A 12513-nucleotide genomic window follows, 5' to 3' on the forward strand; every position below is an offset into this window, starting at 1 on the left:
GGTGTCTTGTGGTTTGGTTCCTCTATCCCTGGTGTCTTGTGGTTTTGGTTCTTCTATCCCTGGTGTCTTGTGGTTTTGGTTCCTCTATCCCTGGTGTCTTGTGGTTGTGGTTCCTCTATCCCTGCTGTCTTGTGGTTTGGTTCCTCTATCCCTGGTGTCTTGTGGGTTTGGTTCCTCTATCCCTGGTGTCTTGTGGGTTTGGTTCCTCTATCCCTGGTGTCTTGTGGGTTTGGTTCCTCTATCCCTGGTGTCTTGTGGGTTTGGTTCCTCTATCCCAGGGTGTCTTGTGGGTTTGGTTCCTCTATCCCTGGGTGTCTTGTGGGTTTGGTTCCTCTATCCCTGGTGTCTTGTGGGTTTGGTTCCTCTATCCCTGGGTGTCTTGTGGGTTTGGTTCCTCTATCCCTGGGTGTCTTATGGGTTTGGTTCCTCTATCCCTCAGTGTCTTGTGGGTTTGGTTCCTCTATCCCTCAGTGTCTTGTGGGTTTGGTTCCTCTATCCCTGGTGTCTTGTGGTTCCTCTATCCCTGTTGTCTTGTGGTTCCTCTATCCCTGGTGTCTTGTGGTTTGGTTCATCTATCCCTGGTGTCTTGTGGGTTTCGTTCCTCTATCCCCTGTTACGCCGAGCGCTCCGGGTCCCCGCTCCTCCCCGGAGCGCTCACGGCGTCTCTCTCCCTGCAGCGCCCTGGTCAGTCCCGCTGACCGGGAGCGCTGCACTGACATGGCCGTCGGGGATGCGATTCGCACAGCGGGACGCGCCCGCTCGCGAATCGCGTCCCAAGTCACTTACCTGTCCCGGTCCCCGGCTGTCATGCTCTGGCGCGCGCGGCTCCGCTCTCTAGGGCGCGCGCGCGCCAGCTCCGCTCTCTAGGGCGCGCGCGCGCCAGCTCTCTAGATTTAAAGGGCCAGTGCACCAATGATGGTGCCTGGCCCAATCTTCCCAATCACCTTGATTAGTTTCCACCTGTGCACTCCCTACTTATACCTCAATTCCCCTACACTCCCTCGCCGGATCTTGTTGCCCTTGTGCCTAGTGAAAGCGTTCCCTTGTGTGTTCCTAGCCTGTGTTCCAGACCTCCTGCCGTTGCCCCTGACTACGATCCTTGCTGCCTGCCCTGACCTTCTGCTTCGTCCGACCTTGCTCTTGCCTTATCCCTTGTACCGCGCCTATCTCAGCAGTCAGAGAGGTTGAGCCGTTGCCGGTGGATACGACCTGGTTGCTACCGCCGCTGCAAGACCATCCCGCTTTGCGGCGGGCTCTGGTGAAAACCAGTAGCTACTTAGAACCGGTCCACCGACACGGTCCACGCCAATCCCTCTCTGGCACAGAGGATCCACCTCCAGCCTGCCGAATCGTGACATCCCTGGTGTCTTGTGGGTTTGGTTCCTCTATCCCTCGGTGTCTTGTGGTTTTGGTTCCTCTATCCCTGGTGTCTTGTGGTTTTGGTTCCTCTATCCCTGCTGTCTTGTGGTTTTGGTTCCTCTATCCCTGGTGTCTTGTGGTTTTGGTTCCTCTATCCCTGGTGTCTTGTGGTTCCTCTATCCCTGCTGTCTTGTGGTTTTGGTTCCTCTATCCCTGGTGTCTTGTGGTTTTGGTTCCTCTATCCCTGGTGTCTTGTGGTTCCTCTATCCCTAATGTCTTGTGGTTTTGGTTCCTCTCTCCCTGGTGTCTTGTGGTTGTGGTTCTTCGATGACTGGTGTCTTGTGGTTTTTGTTCCTCTATCCCTGGTGTTTTGTGGTTTTGGTTCCACTATCCCGGGTGTCTTGTAGTTTTGGTTCCTCTATCCCTGGTGTCTTGTGGGTTTGGTTCCTCTATCCCTGGTGTCTTGTGGTTTTTGTTCCTCTATCCCTGGTGTCTTGTGGTTTTGGTTCCTCTATCCCTCGGTGTCTTGTGGGTTTGGTTCCTCTATCCCTCGGTGTCTTGTGGGTTTGGTTCCTCTATCCCTGGTGTCTTGTGGTTTTGGTTCCTCTATCCCTGGTGTCTTGTGGTTTTGGTTCCTCTATCCCTCGGTGTCTTGTAGGTTTGGTTCCTCTATCCCTGGTGTCTTGTGGTTCCTCTATCCCTCGGTGTCTTGTGGGTTTGATTCCTCTATCCCTCGCTGTCTTTTGGTTTGGTTCCTCTATCCCTCGGTGTCTTGTGGGTTTGATTCCTCTATCCCTGGTGTCTTGTGGTTTTGGTTCCTCTATCCCTCGGTGTCTTGTGGTTTTGGTTCCTCTATCCCTGGTGTCTTGTGGGTTTGGTTCCCCTATCCCTGGTGTCTTGTGGGTTTGGTTCCTCTATCCCTGGTGTCTTGTGGTTCCTCTATCCCTGGTGTCTTGTGGTTCCTCTATCCCTGGTGTCTTGTGATTCCTCTATCCTTGGTGTCTTGTGGTTCCTCTATCCCTGGTGTCTTGTGGTTCCTCTATCCCTGGTGTCTTGTGGTTCCTCTATCCCTGGTGTCTTGTGGTTCCTCTATCCCTGGTGTCTTGTGGTTCCTCTATCCCTGGTGTCTTGTGGTTCCTCTATCCCTGGTGTCTTGTGGTTCCTCTATCCCTGGTGTCTTGTGGTTCCTCTATCCCTGGTGTCTTGTGGTTCCTCTATCCCTGGTGTCTTGTGGTTCCTCTATCCCTGGTGTCTTGTGGTTCCTCTATCCCTGGTGTCTTGTGGTTCCTCTATCCCTGGTGTCTTGTGGTTTTGGTTCCTCTATCCCTGGTGTCTTGTGGTTTTGGTTCTTCTATCCCTGGTGTCTTGTGGTTGTGGTTCTTCTATCCCTGGTGTCTTGTGGGTTTGGTTCCTCTATCCCTGGTGTCTTGTGGGTTTGGTTCCTCTATCCCTGGTGTCTTGTGGATTTGGTTCCTCTATCCCTGGTGTCTTGTGGGTTTGGTTCCTCTATCCCTCGGTGTCTTGTGGTTTTGGTTCCTCTATCCCTGGTGTCTTGTGGTTCCTCTATCCCTGGTGTCTTGTGGTTCCTCTATCCCTCGGTGTCTTGTGGGTTTGATTCCTCTATCCCTCGCTGTCTTTTGGTTTGGTTCCTCTATCCCTCGGTGTCTTGTGGGTTTGATTCCTCTATCCCTGGTGTCTTGTGGTTTTGGTTCCTCTATCCCTCGGTGTCTTGTGGTTTTGGTTCCTCTATCCCTGGTGTCTTGTGGGTTTGGTTCCCCTATCCCTGGTGTCTTGTGGGTTTGGTTCCTCTATCCCTGGTGTCTTGTGGTTCCTCTATCCCTGGTGTCTTGTGGTTCCTCTATCCCTGGTGTCTTGTGATTCCTCTATCCTTGGTGTCTTGTGGTTCCTCTATCCCTGGTGTCTTGTGGTTCCTCTATCCCTGGTGTCTTGTGGTTCCTCTATCCCTGGTGTCTTGTGGTTCCTCTATCCCTGGTGTCTTGTGGTTCCTCTATCCCTGGTGTCTTGTGGTTCCTCTATCCCTGGTGTCTTGTGGTTCCTCTATCCCTGGTGTCTTGTGGTTCCTCTATCCCTGGTGTCTTGTGGTTCCTCTATCCCTGGTGTCTTGTGGTTCCTCTATCCCTGGTGTCTTGTGGTTCCTCTATCCCTGGTGTCTTGTGGTTCCTCTATCCCTGGTGTCTTGTGGTTTTGGTTCCTCTATCCCTGGTGTCTTGTGGTTTTGGTTCTTCTATCCCTGGTGTCTTGTGGTTGTGGTTCTTCTATCCCTGGTGTCTTGTGGGTTTGGTTCCTCTATCCCTGGTGTCTTGTGGGTTTGGTTCCTCTATCCCTGGTGTCTTGTGGATTTGGTTCCTCTATCCCTGGTGTCTTGTGGGTTTGGTTCCTCTATCCCTGGTGTCTTGTGGGTTTGGTTCCTCTATCCCAGGGTGTCTTGTGGGTTTGGTTCCTCTATCCCTGGGTGTCTTGTGGGTTTGGTTCCTCTTTCCCTGGGTGTCTTATGGGTTTGGTTCCTCTATCCCTCAGTGTCTTGTGGGTTTGGTTCCTCTATCCCTGGTGTCTTGTGGGTTTGGTTCCTCTATCCCTGGTGTCTTGTGGTTCCTCTATCCCTGTTGTCTTGTGGTTCCTCTATCCCTGGTGTCTTGTGGTTTGGTTCATCTATCCCTGGTGTCTAGTGGGTTTGGTTCCTCTATCCCTCGGTGTCTTGTGGGTTTGGTTCCTCTATCCCTGGGTGTCTTGTGGGTTTGGTTCCTCTTTCCCTGGGTGTCTTATGGGTTTGGTTCCTCTATCCCTCAGTGTCTTGTGGGTTTGGTTCCTCTATCCCTGGTGTCTTGTGGGTTTGGTTCCTCTATCCCTGGTGTCTTGTGGTTCCTCTATCCCTGTTGTCTTGTGGTTCCTCTATCCCTGGTGTCTTGTGGTTTGGTTCATCTATCCCTGGTGTCTAGTGGGTTTGGTTCCTCTATCCCTCGGTGTCTTGTGGGTTTGGTTCCTCTATCCCTGCTGTCTTGTGGTTTGGTTCATCTATCCCTGGTGTCTTGTGGGTTTGGTTCCTCTATCCCTGGTGTCTTGTGGGTATGGTTCCTCTATCCCTCGGTGTCTTGTGGTGTTGGTTCCTCTATCCCTTGGTGTCTTGTGGTTTTGGTTCCTCTATCCCTGGTGTCTTGTGGTTTTGGTTCCTCTATCCCTGGTGTCTTGTGGTTCCTCTATCCCTCGGTGTCTTGTGGGTTTGATTCCTCTATCCCTCGCTGTCTTTTGGTTTGGTTCCTCTATCCCTCGGTGTCTTGTGGGTTTGATTCCTCTATCCCTGGTGTCTTGTGGTTTTGGTTCCTCTATCCCTCGGTGTCTTGTGGTTTTGGTTCCTCTATCCCTCGGTGTCTTGTGGTTTTGGTTCCTCTATCCCTGGTGTCTTGTGGGTTTGGTTCCCCTATCCCTGGTGTCTTGTGGGTTTGGTTCCTCTATCCCTGGTGTCTTGTGGTTCCTCTATCCCTGGTGTCTTGTGGTTCCTCTATCCCTGGTGTCTTGTGATTCCTCTATCCTTGGTGTCTTGTGGTTCCTCTATCCCTGGTGTCTTGTGGTTCCTCTATCCCTGGTGTCTTGTGGTTCCTCTATCCCTGGTGTCTTGTGGTTCCTCTATCCCTGGTGTCTTGTGGTTCCTCTATCCCTGGTGTCTTGTGGTTCCTCTATCCCTGGTGTCTTGTGGTTCCTCTATCCCTGGTGTCTTGTGGTTCCTCTATCCCTGGTGTCTTGTGGTTCCTCTATCCCTGGTGTCTTGTGGTTCCTCTATCCCTGGTGTCTTGTGGTTCCTCTATCCCTGGTGTCTTGTGGTTTTGGTTCCTCTATCCCTGGTGTCTTGTGGTTTTGGTTCTTCTATCCCTGGTGTCTTGTGGTTGTGGTTCTTCTATCCCTGGTGTCTTGTGGGTTTGGTTCCTCTATCCCTGGTGTCTTGTGGGTTTGGTTCCTCTATCCCTGGTGTCTTGTGGATTTGGTTCCTCTATCCCTGGTGTCTTGTGGGTTTGGTTCCTCTATCCCTGGTGTCTTGTGGGTTTGGTTCCTCTATCCCAGGGTGTCTTGTGGGTTTGGTTCCTCTATCCCTGGGTGTCTTGTGGGTTTGGTTCCTCTTTCCCTGGGTGTCTTATGGGTTTGGTTCCTCTATCCCTCAGTGTCTTGTGGGTTTGGTTCCTCTATCCCTGGTGTCTTGTGGGTTTGGTTCCTCTATCCCTGGTGTCTTGTGGTTCCTCTATCCCTGTTGTCTTGTGGTTCCTCTATCCCTGGTGTCTTGTGGTTTGGTTCATCTATCCCTGGTGTCTAGTGGGTTTGGTTCCTCTATCCCTCGGTGTCTTGTGGGTTTGGTTCCTCTATCCCTGCTGTCTTGTGGTTTGGTTCATCTATCCCTGGTGTCTTGTGGGTTTGGTTCCTCTATCCCTGGTGTCTTGTGGGTATGGTTCCTCTATCCCTCGGTGTCTTGTGGTGTTGGTTCCTCTATCCCTTGGTGTCTTGTGGTTTTGGTTCCTCTATCCCTGGTGTCTTGTGGTTTTGGTTCCTCTATCCCTGCTGTCTTGTGGTTTTGGTTCCTCTATCCCTGGTGTCTTGTGGTTTTGGTTCCTCTATCCCTGGTGTCTTGTGGTTCCTCTATCCCTGCTGTCTTGTGGTTTTGGTTCCTCTATCCCTGGTGTCTTGTGGTTTTGGTTCCTCTATCCCTGGTGTCTTGTGGTTCCTCTATCCCTGGTGTCTTGTGGTTTTGGTTCCTCTATCCCTGGTGTCTTGTGGTTTTGGTTCCTCTATCCCTGGTGTCTTGTGGTTGTGGTTCTTCGATGACTGGTGTCTTGTGGTTTTTGTTCCTCTATCCCTGGTGTCTTGTGGTTTTGGTTCCTCTATCCCTGGTGTCTTGTAGTTTTGGTTCCTCTATCCCTGGTGTCTTGTGGTTTTGGTTCCTCTATCCCTGCTGTCTTGTGGTTTTTGTTCCTCTATCCCTGGTGTCTTGTGGTTTTTGTTCCTCTATCCCTGGTGTCTTGTGGTTTTGGTTCCTCTATCCCTCGGTGTCTTGTGGGTTTGGTTCCTCTATCCCTGGTGTCTTGTGGTTTTGGTTCCTCTATCCCTCGGTGTCTTGTGGGTTTGCTTCCTCTATCCCTGGTGTCTTGTGGGTTTGGTTCCTCTATCCCTGGTGTCTTGTGGATTTGGTTCCTCTATCCCTGGTGTCTTGTGGGTTTGGTTCCTCTATCCCAGGGTGTCTTGTGGGTTTGGTTCCTCTATCCCTGGGTGTCTTGTGGGTTTGGTTCCTCTTTCCCTGGGTGTCTTATGGGTTTGGTTCCTCTATCCCTCAGTGTCTTGTGGGTTTGGTTCCTCTATCCATGGTGTCTTGTGGGTTTGGTTCCTCTATCCCTGTTGTCTTGTGGTTCCTCTATCCCTGGTGTCTTGTGGTTTGGTTCATCTATCCCTGGTGTCTTGTGGGTTTGGTTCCTCTATCCCTGCTGTCTTGTGGTTTGGTTCATCTATCCCTGGTGTCTTGTGGGTTTGGTTCCTCTATCCCTGGTGTCTTGTGGGTTTGGTTCCTCTATCCCTCGGTGTCTTGTGGTGTTGGTTCCTCTATCCCTCGGTGTCTTGTGGTTTTGGTTCCTCTATCCCTGGTGTCTTGTGGTTTTGGTTCCTCTATCCCTGTGTCTTGTGGTTTGGTTCATCTATCCCTGGTGTCTTGTGGGTTTGGTTCCTCTATCCCTCGGTGTCTTGTGGTTTTGGTTCCTCTATCCCTCGGTGTCTTGTGGGTTTGGTTCCTCTATCCCTGCTGTCTTGTGGTTTGGTTCATCTATCCCTGGTGTCTTGTGGGTTTGGTTCCTCTATCCCTGGTGTCTTGTGGGTTTGGTTCCTCTATCCCTCGGTGTCTTGTGGTGTTGGTTCCTCTATCCCTCGGTGTCTTGTGGTTTTGGTTCCTCTATCCCTGGTGTCTTGTGGTTTTGGTTCCTCTATCCTTGGTGTCTTGTGGTGTTGGTTCCTCTATCCCTCGGTGTCTTGTGGTTTTGGTTCCTCTATCCCTGGTGTCTTGTGGTTTTGGTTCCTCTATCCCTGGTGTCTTGTGGTTTTGGTTCCTCTATCCCTGTGTCTTGTGGTTCCTCTATCCCTGCTGTCTTGTGGTTTTGGTTCCTCTATCCCTGGTGTCTTGTGGTTTTGGTTCCTCTATCCCTGGTGTCTTGTGGTTCCTCTATTCCTGGTGTCTTGTGGTTTTGGTTCCTCTATCCCTGGTGTCTTGTGGTTCCTCTATCCCTGGTGTCTTGTGGTTTTGGTTCCTCTATCCCTGGTGTCTTGTGGTTGTGGTTCTTCGATGACTGGTGTCTTGTGGTTTTTGTTCCTCTATCCCTGGTGTCTTGTGGTTTTGGTTCCTCTATCCCTGGTTTCTTGTAGTTTTGGTTCCACTATCCCTGGTGTCTTGTGGGTTTGGTTCCTCTATCCCTGGTGTCTTGTGGTTTTTGTTCCTCTATCCCTGGTGTCTTGTGGGTTTGATTCCTCTATCCCTGGTGTCTTGTGGGTTTGATTCCTCTATCCCTGGTGTCTTGTGGGTTTGATTCCTCTATCCCTGGTGTCTTGTGGTTTTGGTTCCTCTATCCCTCGGTGTCTTGTGGGTTTGGTTCCTCTATCCCTCGGTGTCTTGTGGTTTTGGTTCCTCTATCCCTGGTGTCTTGTGGGTTTGGTTCCTCTATCCCTGGTGTCTTGTGGTTTTGGTTCCTCTATCCCTCGGTGTCTTGTGGTTTTGGTTCCTCTATCCCTGGTGTCTTGTGGGTTTGATTCCTCTATCCCTGGTGTCTTGTGGGTTTGGTTCCCCTATCCCTGTTGTCTTATGGGTTTGGTTCCTCTATCCCCGGTGTCTGGTGGTTCCTCTATCCCTGGTGTCTTGTGGTTCCTCTATCCCTGGTGTCTTGTGGTTCCTCTATCCTTGGTGTCTTGTGGTTCCTCTATCCCTGGTGTCTTGTGGTTCCTCTATCCCTGTTGTCTTGTGGTTCCTCTATCCTTGGTGTCTTGTGGTTCCTCTATTTCTGGTGTTTTGTGGTTCCTCTATCCCTGGTGTCTTGTGGTTCCTCTATCCCTGGTGTCTTGTGGTTCCTCTATCCCTGGTGTCTTGTGGTTCCTCTATCCCTGGTGTCTTGTGGTTCCTCTATCCCTGGTGTCTTGTGGTTCCTCTATCCCTGGTGTCTTGTGGTTCCTCTATCCTTGGTGTCTTGTGGTTCCTCTATCCCTGGTGTCTTGTGGTTCCTCTATCCCCGGTGTCTTGTGGTTCCTCTATCCTTGGTGTCTTGTGGTTCCTCTATCCCTGGTGTCTTGTGGTTCCTCTATCCCTGGTGTCTTGTGGTTCCTCTATCCCTGGTGTCTTGTGGTTGTGGTTCCTCTATCCCCGGTGTCTTGTGGTTCCTCTATCCCTGGTGTCTTGTGGTTCCTCTATCCCTGGTGTCTTGTGGTTCCTCTATCCCTGGTGTCTTGTGGTTCCTCTATCCCTGGTGTCTTGTGCGTTTGGTTCCTCTATCCCTGGTGTCTTGTGGTTCCTCTATCCCTGGTGTCTTGTGGTTCCTCTATCCTTGGTGTCTTGTGGTTCCTCTATCCCTGGTGTCTTGTGGTTCCTCTGTCCCTGGTGTCTTGTGGTTCCTCTATCCCTGGTATCTTGTGGTTCCTCTATCCTTGGTGTCTTGTGGTTCCTCTATCCCTGGTGTCTTGTGGTTCCTCTATCCCTGGTGTCTTGTGGTTCCTCTATCCCTGGTGTCTTGTGGTTCCTCTATCCCTGGTATCTTGTGGTTCCTCTATCCCTGGTGTCTTGTGGTTCCTCTATCCCTGGTGTCTTGTGGTTCCTCTATCCCTGGTGTCTTGTGGTTCCTCTATCCCTGGTGTCTTGTGGTTCCTCTATCCCTGGTGTCTTGTGGTTCCTCTATCCTTGGTGTCTTGTGGTTCCTCTATCCCTGGTGTCTTGTGGTTCCTCTATCCCTGGTGTCTTGTGGTTCCTCTATCCTTGGTGTCTTGTGGGTTTGGTTCCTCTATCCTTGGTGTCTTGTGGTTCCTCTATCCCTGGTGTCTTGTGGTTCCTCTATCCTTGGTGTCTTGTGGTTCCTCTATCCCTGGTGTCTTGTGGTTCCTCTATCCCTGGTGTCTTGTGGTTGTGGTTCCTCTATCCTTGGTGTCTTGTGGTTCCTCTATCCCTGGTGTCTTGTGGTTCCTCTATCCCCGGTGTCTTGTGGTTCCTCTATCCCTGGTGTCTTGTGGTTCCTCTATCCTTGGTGTCTTGTGGTTCCTCTATCCCCGGTGTCTTGTGGTTCCTCTATCCTTGGTGTCTTGTGGTTCCTCTATCCCTGGGTGTCTTATGGGTTTGGTTCCTCTATCCCTGGTGTCTTGTGGTTCCTCTATCCCCGGTGTCTTGTGGTTCCTCTATCCTTGGTGTCTTGTGGTTCCTCTATCCCTCAGTGTCTTGTGGGTTTGGTTCCTCTATCCCTGGTGTCTTGTGGTTCCTCTATCCCCAGTGTCTTGTGGTTCCTCTATCCCCAGTGTCTTGTGGTTCCTCTATCCCCGGTGTCTTGTGGTTCCTCTATCCTTGGTGTCTTGTGGTTCCTCTATCCCTGGTGTCTTGTGGTTCCTCTATCCCTGGTGTCTTGTGGTTCCTCTATCCCTGGTGTCTTGTGGTTCCTCTATCCCTGGTGTCTTGTGGTTCCTCTATCCCCGGTGTCTTGTGGTTCCTCTATCCCTGGTGTCTTGTGGTTCCTCTATCCTTGGTGTCTTGTGGTTCCTCTATCCTTGGTGTCTTGTGGTTCCTCTATCCCTGGTGTCTTGTGGTTCCTCTATCCCTGGTGTCTTGTGGTTCCTCTATCCCTGGTGTCTTGTGGGTTTGGTTCCTCTATCCCTGGTGTCTTGTGGTTCCTCTATCCCTGGTGTCTTGTGGTTCCTCTATCCTTGGTGTCTTGTGGTTCCTCTATCCCTGGTGTCTTGTGGTTCCTCTGTTCCTGGTGTCTTGTGGTTCCTCTATCCCTGGTATCTTGTGGTTCCTCTATCCTTGGTGTCTTGTGGTTCCTCTATCCCTGGTGTCTTGTGGTTCCTCTATCCCTGGTGTCTTGTGGTTCCTCTATCCCTGGTGTCTTGTGGTTCCTCTATCCCTGGTGTCTTGTGGTTCCTCTATCCCTGGTGTCTTGTGGTTCCTCTATCCCTGGTGTCTTGTGGTTCCTCTATCCCTGGTGTCTTGTGGTTCCTCTATCCCTGGTGTCTTGTGGTTCCTCTATCCTTGGTGTCTTGTGGTTCCTCTATCCCTGGTGTCTTGTGGTTCCTCTATCCCTGGTGTCTTGTGGTTCCTCTATCCTTGGTGTCTTGTGGGTTTGGTTCCTCTATCCTTGGTGTCTTGTGGTTCCTCTATCCCTGGTGTCTTGTGGTTCCTCTATCCTTGGTGTCTTGTGGTTCCTCTATCCCTGGTGTCTTGTGGTTCCTCTATCCCTGGTGTCTTGTGGTTGTGGTTCCTCTATCCTTGGTGTCTTGTGGTTCCTCTATCCCTGGTGTCTTGTGGTTCCTCTATCCCCGGTGTCTTGTGGTTCCTCTATCCCTGGTGTCTTGTGGTTCCTCTATCCTTGGTGTCTTGTGGTTCCTCTATCTCCGGTGTCTTGTGGTTCCTCTATCCTTGGTGTCTTGTGGTTCCTCTATCCCTGGGTGTCTTATGGGTTTGGTTCCTCTATCCCTGGTGTCTTGTGGTTCCTCTATCCCTGGTGTCTTGTGGTTCCTCTATCCTTGGTGTCTTGTGGTTCCTCTATCCCCGGTGTCTTGTGGTTCCTCTATCCTTGGTGTCTTGTGGTTCCTCTATCCCTGGGTGTCTTATGGGTTTGGTTCCTCTATCCCTGGTGTCTTGTGGTTCCTCTATCCCCGGTGTCTTGTGGTTCCTCTATCCTTGGTGTCTTGTGGTTCCTCTATCCCTCAGTGTCTTGTGGGTTTGGTTCCTCTATCCCTGGTGTCTTGTGGTTCCTCTATCCCCAGTGTCTTGTGGTTCCTCTATCCCTCAGTGTCTTGTGGGTTTGGTCCCTCTATCCCTGGTGTCTTGTGGTTCCTCTATCCCCAGTGTCTTGTGGTTCCTCTATCCCCAGTGTCTTGTGGTTCCTCTATCCCCGGTGTCTTGTGGTTCCTCTATCCTTGGTGTCTTGTGGTTCCTCTATCCCTGGTGTCTTGTGGTTCCTCTATCCCTGGTGTCTTGTGGTTCCTCTATCCCTGGTGTTTTGTGGTTCCTCTATCCCTGGTGTCTTGTGGTTCCTCTATCCCTGGTGTCTTGTGGTTCCTCTATCCCCGGTGTCTTGTGGTTCCTCTATCCCTGGTGTCTTGTGGTTCCTCTATCCTTGGTGTCTTGTGGTTCCTCTATCCTTGGTGTCTTGTGGTTCCTCTATCCCTGTTGTCTTGTGGTTCCTCTATCCTTGGTGTCTTGTGGTTCCTCTATCCCTGGTGTCTTGTGGTTCCTCTATCCCTGGTGTCTTGTGGTTCCTCTATCCTTGGTGTCTTGTGGTTCCTCTATCCTTGGTGTCTTGTGGTTCCTCTATCCCTGGTGTCTTGTGGTTCCTCTATCCCTGGTGTCTTGTGGTTGTGGTTCCTCTATCCCTGGTGTCTTGTGGTTGTGGTTCCTCTATCCCTGGTGTCTTGTGGTTCCTCTATCCCTGGTGTCTTGTGGTTCCTCTATCCCCGGTGTCTTGTGGTTCCTCTATCCCCGGTGTCTTGTGGTTCCTCTATCCCTGGTGTCTTGTGGTTCCTCTATCCTTGGTGTCTTGTGGTTCCTCTATCCCTGGTGTCTTGTGGTTCCTCTATCCCTGGTGTCTTGTGGTTCCTCTATCCCTGGTGTCTTGTGGTTCCTCTATCCTTGGTGTCTTGTGGGTTTGGTTCCTCTATCCTTGGTGTCTTATGGTTCCTCTATCCCTGGTGTCTTGTGGTTCCTCTATCCTTGGTGTCTTGTGGTTCCTCTATCCCTGGTGTCTTGTGGTTCCTATATCCCTGGTGTCTTGTGGTTGTGGTTCCTCTATCCTTGGTGTCTTGTGGTTCCTCTATCCCTGGTGTCTTGTGGTTCCTCTATCCCTGGTGTCTTGTGGTTCCTCTATCCCTGGTGTCTTGTGGTTCCTCTATCCTTGGTGTCTTGTGGTTCCTCTATCCCTGGTGTCTTGT

At 51.2% G+C, this 12513-nt stretch overlaps 1 protein-coding gene across 1 annotated transcript in view; it reads right to left on the reverse strand.

Annotated features, from left to right (window-relative positions):
* The window catches only part of LOC130332322 (protein sel-1 homolog 3-like), a gene marked incomplete at its 3' end in the record, with an annotated part of 117463 nt that overhangs the window by 545 nt on the left and 104405 nt on the right, over window positions 1–12513 (reverse strand). The gene's annotated exons all lie outside the window — the stretch shown is intronic.

This window comes from Hyla sarda, unplaced genomic scaffold (genome assembly GCF_029499605.1).
Source record: "Hyla sarda isolate aHylSar1 unplaced genomic scaffold, aHylSar1.hap1 scaffold_375, whole genome shotgun sequence".
Classification (NCBI taxonomy): Eukaryota; Metazoa; Chordata; class Amphibia; order Anura; family Hylidae; genus Hyla; species Hyla sarda.